Genomic DNA, 10,554 nt, shown 5'->3' with positions numbered 1-10,554 from the left:
TCTTTTGAAAAAATTTTTTTAAATACCCTTATTAGGACTAATATTGCAACATTGTCCTTCTAAAAATACGAGAAGCCAAAAAAAAAAAATAAATAAAAATAAATAAAAAAAAAATAAATAAATAAAAATAAAAATAAATAAATAAAATTAAAAAAGGAAAAGGTCCAATCTCGAAAACCCTTGGGAGAAGGGGGTGGGTGAGGGATGGGGGCTCCAACTCTTTCTTTTCCGTAAATTATTTTTAAATGATGAAATTTACCGAGTTCGATCGTATGTGAAAAAAAGTGGGTGGGAATGAGATGGGAAGGTCTAGCAGCTTTAAAATGTAAAATTTAAAATTAATACTTCATCATAAAGACACAGAAAAAAGTAACCGCCGCTTTCGCTGTTTCTGTCTTTTAAAACAAAAATAGAACTCAAAAAATTGATTTAACATAATCTTAGAAAACAATTTTTCCCCACAGGACTTAAGCTTTGTAGGTAACTAGATAATGCACACATGCATTTGTATCTTTTACAGAAAATATATGATCGATCTTTGATTGCTCGTAAAAAAATTAAATAAAAAGTGGAAAATTTTTGACTTTTATTCATTATTGGTGTCATTTTGGAACCCTTGTCTTTAAAATCTGACGAAATTGAACCCCATACATTTCTATCCAATTTGATTTAAAGTACGGAGTATCCATCAATTTATACTTCATTAAATATTTCCATATTTGGGAAATAATGTAACTAAAAGAATATTCATAGAGGTAATTTATACCATTATGTTTCCTTCGGTACAGAAATCCTCAGATGAAAGTCGTCGTTTCATTGTTAATTTTCAGTTTTTTCGCTCTTAATTTTTTGGCACGTCCGTTCGCTACGACTGATGCCGTTACAATGAGCTTGTTGTCACAACACAACGACCCACCCTGCATCATCACCCTTAGCAACGTCATTGAAAGTTTTCGTAAAAAAAGGAAATTTAACATTTTTTCCAAAGTAAGATAGAACACAAAAAATAATTCTAATAAAATCTAAGGAAAACAACAAAATTAAAATACTTCACTCAGTGTTTTTCTTCACAATAAATTAGCTTCGTAGTTTTACAAGTTCACTTCTTGCAGACCACTGCGGTCCTTTTTACAAAGATTTATTAAAAATAATTAATATTTCACTTACCTGGTAAGATTTATTAAAATTCCTTATGAATCATAATATTCCAAATGTACATCATCATGTAACGAATAAATAGGGACCTAACGTAAAATAATTATTACGAATAGATTCACATTTACGTCACAATGCTAAAGCGCGCCAAATTCTGTATGACCTTTAGCGGATTTTTAAAATAAACATCGATCTGATTTATAAACGTCAACATGAGAATAAGCTAACAAGAAATATTGATATTGAAATGGCCTGCAATGTTAAGTGTCGAAAACAATGGGCCCATATAATGAAGGATCTTTTAAATATCAATCATATTTTATATTTCGAATTTTACGAAAGTTTTAAAATGAAAAAAAGAAAACATGACAAGTTCATCAAGTTCATATGATTTTCCGCGTAGAATTCAAAACAAGAACAGTGTTCAAAGGCTGTCGACAAGGATTAAAGAAATACCAGGAAGCTTCTGCGGAAGAAACAATTAATAGGACAAATTTTCATGCATATACAGCAATTTAAGCTGATTTTTTAAAAATTGAAACGCGTTCTTTCAGTGATGTTGTAAGGCAATTTTCTAGAATTCCAGTAAAAAATTCGGAAATCAAGATTTGTTTGTTTTCTAATTTGATGAAAATGTTATATATAAAAAGAGTGAAGACTGAAAAGAAAATACAAAAAGGGGGAAAATACATGAAAAAGATCATAATGTACATGTAATTACACAATAAAAGTAACATAATTAAATGAATGGGAAATGTAAAAAAAAAAAACAAAAAAAAAAAACCAACATGTTCTTGAATTCCAAATAATAAAATTATCAAACTGTTGATAAATTGAAAAATTGTTCATTAACATCCGGCCGGGTACCTCCTTGGTTAGTGTAAACTGATCATGAAGCTTTTCACAGATTAAAGCCTAGAAAAATCTCCGTGTATTGGAATGAAGTATTTAAAAAAAAAAATTATTTCGTGTTTGCATTGCTATCTTAAACTTTGTCATAATCCTGAAGGTGAGGGGGATTAAGGTACGAATGTTCTTTTAGGGACACGTCATACAAAAAAATATCAGAAGTGGTTTATATTTTGTAAACTTTCATGTTCAAAATTGTACCTTTCTGCAACCATTCTTATTAAGCTATGCAACGTGCTGTTACTTACAATATCATTATTTTGAAAATTTGAATGTAAAATTCAAATATGTTTGGTTAAACATATCTATTCTACTAATATAAATATGAAAAGTTTTAATTTTCAAGAAGTTTGATAAAATAAATGTTTGTATCATCTGTCCATAAATAACTATTCTTATAATGTAGATAATTTTTAGTTTTGCAATAAAAAATGCAGTCTTATTTTCATGCTATTTTTTATGTCAACTGAATCCCACCCTCCAACATCCTTTCATCCTCTTCCATAACTTCAGTACTTATCAGAATGATCTGGAATTAAGAAACCTCTATAACTGATTGGTCCAATTAGTAACCAATTTACACCCCATTTAGAGAGATCCGTATAGACGACAGCTGTGTTACACCGGAGGCGATTTAGTGAGCACCTAATCGTCAGAACAGTAAACTAAATGCTAATTATACATGTACATGTATCAATTCATTTATGGCCAGAAACATGCACGCCAAAGATAAAATGATTAAGAATCATTTAGTAAAATGTTCACTTCCGATATAAGTCATTGTCAAACCATATAATTAAATGCAGTAAAATAAAATATTCACCCTATATGTCAATAACCATGAATGTGTATATCAAAGTCCATGCAAAGTCTTTTTTAATTACCAATAAATTAAATTAGTGTAAATTGTACAACAATTTTAAAACTGAAAATCTGACATATACAGACAATGTATAAATAGGGATGGGAAGCGCCTACGGCACTTTTAGTGGTTTTAATAGCTTCATTCTAAGCGTAAACGTTTTGTATGCGTCGCAAAATTCTATAATAGGTTATTTTGTGATTATAAATAAACAGTTACTTTTCTTTGGAAAATTAATTTTTCAAGAATGTTTAAAATCATAATTAGTAAAAATTGGTTGTGATTTAGCTTGAATCTAACCAACCAGTACCGTAAATTTTTGCGATAACAGATATGTCAGACTTAAAACACTATTACTTTTTAATTATGTTTCCGTATATACAGTTTTCTAAAATGTGTACGTGTCAAAATGTTGTAAAGCAGTAAAATAAAAAAAAGGTTGTAAAGCAGTAAACTAAAAAAAAAAGAAAGAGAGGGTAAGAAAGAGGGAGAGAGAAGTGAGAAAGAAATATGATGGGAGTGGGAGACAAAGGTTAGGGAAAAAAAGAAGAGAAAATTTTTCCGTTCTTTTTACTTGCCCTATTCCTATGTCTTCTCGAATCCCCGCACCTGGTTGGAGTGGGGAGAAGAAAACTCTCTCATTCCCAGCTTTGGAGAAGAGAGAGAGAGAGAGAGTGGGGGGAGAAAGAGGAGAGAGAGAGGGAGAGAGAGAGAGAGAGAGAGAGAGAGAGAGAGAGAGAGAGAGAGAGAGAGAGAGGAGGGCGGGCGAGAGAGAGAGAGAGAGAGAGAGAGAGAGAGAGAGAGAGAGAGAGAGGAGAGAGAGTGGGGAGGCAGAGAGGGGAGGGAGAGAGGAGAGAGGAGAGAGAGTGGGGAGAGAGGAGAGTAAGTGGGGAGAAAGGGAGATGAGAGGGAGAAAGATCGTGGGGAGAGAATTTGGATGGAGGAGAGGGAAGAGTGAGAGAGAGGTGGAGATTGGGGATAGATGAGAGAAAGTTAGGAGACACTGTGGAGAATCAAGAGAGCGAAAGAGGGGGAGAGGAGAGAAAAGAAGAAGAGAGGGGGGGGTAGAGTCAAGGGGAGAGAAGAGACAGAGAAGAGAGAGAGGGGGGGGTAGAGTCAAGGGGGAGAGAAGAGACATTATGTGGAAAAATCAAGACAGTTAGTCGGGGACAGAAAGGGATTATGAGAGGGTTGTTTTTTGAAGGATATAATAGAGAGTACGGACAGTACCAAGGGATAGGTGGAAGGGAGGAAAACAGAAAGCAGTTGGGATTGCGGAAGTGGGAGAGAAAGGGAAATGGGAGAAAGTATTGTGACAGGGGACAGATCCTTCAAACGTTGATGAGAAAACTTTACAGAAATCCGAACATTAGAAACTGTTGTTCTTCATGTGTTCTTATACTATTATTATACCGGTATAACTAGTACTAACAATAAAGGAAGAAGAAAGCAGCAACTGAATCTGAAACAATTTTTTTAAGTGTACCCAAAGGAGAGACAGAGTTTGGGATATTAACTGTCTGTCGGTCACATCTTAAATTCAGAAACTATAATATTTGGAAACATGTTGCTTGGCAATAGTCAAATGTAAGATTTTACCTGTTTGGAAGTTTGACTATCCATGCATTTTAGTTATAAATCGAGTAGCAAATAAATGCCTTCCATTGATTGCCCCATTTCGATGTCACATTTCCAGCATTATATTTCCTGGTGCTTTCTTTATATAATCCCATTTTGTGGTCTCCAAAAGTCGAATGCAAAATTTACAGCGTGTATCTTAAAATTGCATCCGTCTTGTTTTGTGAAGTCAATGTGACTCTGTTTACTGTGTTCTCCAATCGTGGTTCATTCCTCGCTACAATAGCCGTAAAAAGAGTATCTACATGACATGTACATGCTCAACAATTTGAAAGAAAAATTATAAATATGGAGAGAATGAGCTTGATAAACGTGGGAGTCTGAGTAGTTTATTTAAAACGTGCTGGGATCAAATATTTGTGAAGTTTTGATTACAGTTTACTATAATGGATGATGATATTCAGTAATTTAAGCTACTTTTCACTGTAGATTCAAGAACATTTGATTACTACTTCCAAAATTCTTCTAAACCTTTTAATCATTTGGAAAACCTTATTTCAGATGTAAGAAATTCTATTCAAGAAATTCATTCCAATGAACTTGGATTTTTAAACTTTTTACCAGTGTGTTGCAAATCACTATATAATAAATGAAATTTTAAATCGGCAAATCAATAATATGAAATGGCAAATGAAATGTCTCCTTTTGCACTTTCAAACTCTTTCCTGATGCAAATGTGTAAGAGCGTTTTCGATTAATATTTTCGAAATAATACCCTTCCCCCAACTTTCAGAGGGGGACAAAAAGGATTACGATCAAAAGGAATAGCGAAACCTTCGTACCAGGAGCCGAGTCTGAAGCCTTTTAGTAAAAGGAAACAATTTACTTCAGTTAAGGAATAGAGATCCTGGAAAAATCAACGAACTAAACCTAAAATGTTTAAGCACAATTTTTTTTTATTTATTACTTAAAACAATCACTTCACAAAATGTTTGTATATAAAACTCACCAATCAATGATAAAAAATGAATATACATGTATTCTCATTATATGTCACATCTACAAATGTATACACACTCCTTACATAATACAAGGCCCATAGGCCACAACGCTAACCTCATGGATCTTTCTTTTCCTGATAATGAATGATAAATAAAACACATATTTAGAACTGTAAAATGAATGCCCATGATATTCAATTCACCGTTTCGGTATAATGAAATTCTGTACTGTAGAAACATATGTTTGTGGAGTCTAATTTTCTTGAGTTAAAAAAAACTATGGAATTGATTTTCTGGATGGTGACTTGACATTGCGTTTTAGATATATCGTAAATTCGTTGGTCTCTTCATACAGCTAAAAGAACGTGCATTAATCCCTCACTAAGATTTTTTTTAATTTTACAGTAAATTTCTGACAGATCATGATATGTAAAACTATGTTCTCAAATTTGTAGTCCTACAAGGGGCGTGAAATTATCAAACTTGATAACAGAACTTCATGGGGATGCTTTCAAATAATGTTTGTCTAAAACATCCTAATAAACTAATCTTATTTTCGTCCTCGGGGTATATTTCAGAAATAAATATCATGTATATCTGGCACTTTCAAATTTATTTGAAAACAAAGCAAACCTTAGGCGTCTCACTACAACTTACAGTATGTTTAATTCCTTTAAAATAAAGAACAATTTTTAACCAGAAAATACGCTATTCTATTGATTATACATAGGCGTCGGAAGCAAATTATAAGTGGGGTGGCTAATTGAAAGTAGGGGCTAAACCAATAAAAAAGGTAAACCCCCAATATTCAATGTCTATATTATGTCTATCTTTGCAAAAAAAGTGTGTGGGGGGGAGGGCTAACCCCCCTCCCGTTCCGACGCCTGCATGTATGTTATAGAAAAACCCTCTACACAGATCACACAATAAAAATATGCCAGCTGACAGAGGATCGTAGTGACTGTCACTGATTTATCACATAATTTTTGAAAAACACGAGGAAAAAAAATCCACAAAGTAAGATTTTCTTCAAGTTCTTTCGAAACAATATCGGTTAAAAAGTCTGTTATAAAGTTCATTATAATTAAGGTTTTCTTTAAAAAAAATCTGATTTTCTAAAAATTATACTTCTTTGATTTTCACGTTATAATTATTATTAGCTCATAAACACCCATTGCAATATTTCAAACACATAATTCACACACGTACACGTGAGTTCATGTCAAACTTTGCATATTCTAATGTCACGTGATTTTAGCACCACCGGGTAGTACCATATCGCACAGGTATGTTTCTGACTTGCGCATTGCAGCTGAAAACACTATTTTGTCGTATTTTTATGACATTACATTGAAAACTCGTCGATTTTAAAAATATGGAAACCAATCCAGTCATATAGCACCATAAACATGCAAGCATCTGATGAATGCTAATAATCTGTAAAGTGAGCACAAAATGAAACGGCAATCTTGATCTTTATGTAGTTGTGGCACTTCGTCTCTGTGGCAGATCCAGGGTTGTCTGCCCTTGGGTTGAAAGGCCATTCATTTGTCATGAAGTAAACATTTCATTTACTAAAACAGAAATGCAATATTGAAAATTCAGTATATTTAATTTTACTTGCTGATTATCGATAAATATAGTGTTTAACAAATTAAAGCAATCTGAAATGTGCAATTATTATTACTAGAGTATCGTATAAGCAGAATTTTTAGCGAGGATTTCATTTTGGCACTATGAGCGAGGGTGCTGAGATCGCTAAAATTGCACATCGCTAAAAATCATTCAGCGTAGAGGGGTGGGGGTTGGGGTAAGTCTTTCTTGCGAATTAGTGTCAAATTGCTAAAAGTTCTTCTTTGTTAAAAATATAAACCGACCATAATTACTTTTAAAGAATCTCGCTGAAAATTCAATCTATACGGTACTTTCTCTCTAATAATACACAAAATATAATATATATGAATGTTCTTATTCATATATGTATCCCTTAATGAAAAACATCTTTCTTACCTTTGTAATTAAAATGTTGTTCTATCGTACAAATGTCAGTCTAAAATAAAAGAATATTGTATTTTATTTTAGCAAACATCTACCCATTTACTAAGGTTGGGGTAGCTATTTCATCAAATCCGCGAAAGAATCTATTAATTCCCAGGGGCTATTCTAAGAGGAATGGTTACTATCAAGTGTTTGATTTAAGGTACTTGTTTACTCACGACATTTTAACAACAACGGGTCGCCGTACTTAAAAATGTCGTAAAATTAACTAAATGCGTAAATGAATAGTTTTGTATTTTAAAATATATGTAAGAGTAAAACATTACTTAAACAACCAACATTTGTGTCTTTTTTACTCTAATATTTACAATCTATCGAAAATATACTGTTTACGACATATGCCTTATCAGCGCGGTAAAATGTAAACAATCGTCTGTCATACATGTACGACTATGGCACACTAGGCTTTTCAAAGAAAACGTCACAGTACAGGAAGAATTCTCAGTTGCTGAAAAACCGTTGGGCAGAAAGTAAGGTTAATTTAGACCATGATTATGATGTGAGTCGAGCTGTGGGGGATGAGACTGGAGAAGATCACCATGATGACAATTACCACAGGAGTCGGCAATTTTATCAATAAATAGAAAATAAATGGTAAACAGGCATAAATCCTACCAGTGAGCTTCGCGAGCGTAGCGAGCGAACCAGAACTGGCAGGTAGAGACGTCGCCGTCTCCTTCAACGACCCAGAATATTCGAGGTAATGATGAAGACTATATAGAATAGAATAGAATAGATTTATTCTAGATAGAATGTTCTATCTTTAAAATGATATTGTCCTACGGACCCCGGTTTAACGATAGAATTCGTTCCGTGTATTCGTAATGTAGCAAAAGAAACATGGGCGATAACTCGTACTCACTATAACTCAGTGCATTTACTAAGAACAATCTAGAGAGTTCCGAATGTAAACATGGAAGGTAAATTTGAAGCGAGAGAAAAACGTTGAGAAAATTAATTGGATTTTCGTCTTTAGATGGATTCTTTACTGGGATAAAAGGCATAAGCAATCTCAAAAAGGTTTGTTTTGATTAATTTGGTAATTTCCAGTGCAAATCCTTTTATATTCTTCAAAATCGTTTCGGAGCGGATCAGCTCCGATTTGCTACATTGCAAGTATATGGGACGTATTCTAACTGTGGTGAGGGCTTGTACCGCTAACTGTGGTGAGGGCTTGTACCGAGACACGTGGTGAGGGCTTGTACCGAGACACAGTTAGATCATTCTAACTAGATTTATTCCAGATCAGGGCCCTTGTGGGCATATTACATACATGATTATTAAACAGAGCATGTAATAGTTATTAATAAGATGTGATGTGTTCTTAGTACATGTATATACTTAATAATTTACACATGGTTCATAAGTTGAAATAATTGCTAACATGTGAACTTTAAATACATATTGTAATTAAAAATATATAAAGAAGTACCACCGTGTACCATAATGCAAAAAAGCCAGAGATATACATACACAGAAATGAAAAATATATATATATATATATTTTTTTTATACATACCAACACATACATACATACACGTATATATACATGTCCACACACATACATACTGAGTAGCTATATTCCACTAAATTGCAAAAGATACCACGGGACAGTGCATTGGTACTTTATAATTCACCATGTTTTGTTTGCATATCTTATGAACAAGTAATATTTATTAAGTGTTTGAAGTATACAAATTTTTTTAATTTCTTAATACATGTACTTTATTGCACCCTTGATCAATTCACAAGAACTTCACTATAGATTCTTTCTTTTTTTTTTTTTTCTTTTTTTAAATTTAGTACATACAGTGTTTACATGCACCTATTATTATTATAAAGAGAAATACCACATTATATGCATCAGTATTTTATATGGCTTGTCTAACCAGTTCACAAACAGCTGAAAGTACTTCAATATTTTCACAATTTAGAACCCACAACAACTTATTTTCATTATTTAAATGAGAAAAATTGATACAGTGTCTTTGTATAACATTAATCATATTCTCTCGTTCTGTAACAAAACTCAAACATTCAAAAAGTGTGTGTTTTTCATCTTCAATAACATTCATTGAGCATTTAGTACAAAGTCTCTGATCTCTAGGAATGCCAAAGTACCGGCCTCTTTCAATTTGTAAATTGTGAGAAGATGTACGCAACCTACATATTAATTTTCTTTGTTCAAATGGCAGGCATAGTAAGTATTTTTCAAGTCCAAAATTTGTTTTAATCTTAACATAAGTATCCAGTTTACCTTCTTGTAACAATCTAATCAAGTTCCACTCATTCATGTAGTATGAAATTAAATGTTTTTTGCATTTTATCTTGAAAGTTTGCAATTTGTTAGACAAAATATCCTTATTAACGTTTATCGTTTCTGCAATTTTACTATATGTTCCATACCAAGATGGTATACTGTTACTCCAATTAATCTTACTTTGAGAATATGCTGCTCTCAATAATGGGAATGACATATCTAGACATTCTAATCTATGGACATAATTCAAAATACTTTTTATAATATCAAAATGAAGGGGGAGCCTACCAAGCTCAGATAATGAGGAGAAGTTTGCACTTTTCCTATGCAGTCCCAATATATTCTTACAAAATTTTAAGTGTAGATTCTCGCACTTCTACTTACTAAAAATATCATATACAGAGAGTTTGGAGGTTTTACGAAAAATACTTGGTCGATTAATGTTCCCCCATATTTCACATCCATAAAGCAAGATGGGTTTTATTGTATGATCAAATACATGTAGGGATGTTTTAACACTTGGCTTCAAAGACAAAAATTCTTTTTGCAGTTTATAAAATGCCTTTAGAGCTTTTTTATACAGGTCTTCCTGAGCATATGAGAAGGTTCCAGAGGCACTATATAGAATCTCTTAATGACAATATTCTGTATATGTTTTAAATATGCGTAAATCTTTCGACACGAATTATCGTTGCCTACTGTACATGAAATAATAAACACTGATTTATAAA

The 10,554-nt window shown here is 32.8% G+C and overlaps 1 long non-coding RNA gene across 1 annotated transcript; it reads right to left on the bottom strand.

Moving 5' to 3' along the window:
* Window positions 1–6,152: 6,152 nt before the first annotated feature.
* On the bottom strand, window positions 6,153–7,555 carry LOC134271383 (uncharacterized). The gene is made up of 2 exons (XR_009993009.1): window positions 7,516–7,555; window positions 6,153–7,079 (listed from the first exon to the last, which is right to left on the bottom strand). It is a non-coding gene; the product is annotated as an uncharacterized LOC134271383 (long non-coding RNA).
* Window positions 7,556–10,554: the final 2,999 nt, after the last annotated feature.

Source organism: Saccostrea cucullata, unplaced genomic scaffold (genome assembly GCF_032062105.1).
Source record: "Saccostrea cucullata isolate Sc308-1 unplaced genomic scaffold, CSIRO_AGI_Scuc_v1 ctg8880, whole genome shotgun sequence".
Taxonomy (NCBI): domain Eukaryota; kingdom Metazoa; phylum Mollusca; class Bivalvia; order Ostreida; family Ostreidae; genus Saccostrea; species Saccostrea cuccullata.
This window is presented reverse-complemented; position numbering and strand designations above follow the sequence as displayed.